We start from the raw sequence: 932 nt of genomic DNA on the forward strand, positions 1-932 counted from the left end.
TCGAGGGGGTCAGCGTCGAAATTCGGCCACTCTTTGATGTACTGGAGACCAAATTTTGGCATTGCTCCAACTTTGACTTCGTTTTGACACGTTTTCATTTCCTGCTGATCGTTACGCGGACACACAGTCACACTGACGTGAAAACGACCAGACGATCGGCTTCGCGCCGGTCAAAGAGGCGTCCCTCCCCTCCGCCCGATTCGTTTGTACAGTACTATCTGGGCACCATCTGCAGAGTGGTTCGGCGGTTCGGCCGCTTTGGCGCTCTGTTTGAATCGCCTGGCGGGACGCGCCGGCCTGGCGGCAGTCGGGCCGCCTCGGCACGTTCGGGACTCATTCGGGGCCGGACCGCGCCGTCCTCCTCACCTCGCGCGCCTGCGCCGTCGTCCGGCCAATTGGTCGGCGACGAGCAGTACCGAACGCATCAAGGGGGTGTAGCTCAGATGGTAGAGCGCTCGCTTAGCATGCGAGAAGTACGGGGATCGATACCCCGCACCTCCACTTTTTATTTGGCAGATAATACGTAGTGAAAATTTGTCATCATTGAAACCTCGAAGAAATGACGAGGCAAATGGGTCACAATGTGATTTGGGGAAAAACCGTCTCCAGAAATTGAGTTATTAGAGATTTTGCTCGGTGGGGTATAAGGCCACGGATCGTTACTACAGAGCAGAGAATCTACAGAGTCTGACGAAAAAAAAAAGTGGAGGTGCGGGGTATCGATCCCCGTACTTCTCGCATGCTAAGCGAGCGCTCTACCATCTGAGCTACACCCCCTGCTGCGGGACATGGTCGCCCGCGTGCGATCTGATTGCATTGCAACGGCCGCGCCCCGCCACGCAGGCACGGCACTGGGCCAGAGAAAGCAAATACCGCCGAATCGGGTCCGGCGAGACAGAGGGACGAGAGGGGGGAGGGAGTCGGAGAGGGGG

At 57.4% G+C, this 932-nt stretch overlaps 1 non-coding gene across 1 annotated transcript; it reads left to right on the forward strand.

Moving 5' to 3' along the window:
- Window positions 1-428: 428 nt before the first annotated feature.
- Trnaa-agc (transfer RNA alanine (anticodon AGC)) lies at window positions 429-501 on the forward strand. The gene has a single exon. It is a non-coding gene; the product is annotated as a tRNA-Ala (tRNA).
- The last annotated feature ends 431 nt before the right edge of the window (window positions 502-932 follow it).

The sequence above is a fragment of the Frankliniella occidentalis genome, unplaced genomic scaffold (genome assembly GCF_000697945.3).
Source record: "Frankliniella occidentalis isolate FOCC.00 unplaced genomic scaffold, Focc_3.1 Scaffold2995, whole genome shotgun sequence".
In the NCBI taxonomy this organism is placed as follows: Eukaryota; Metazoa; Arthropoda; class Insecta; order Thysanoptera; family Thripidae; genus Frankliniella; species Frankliniella occidentalis.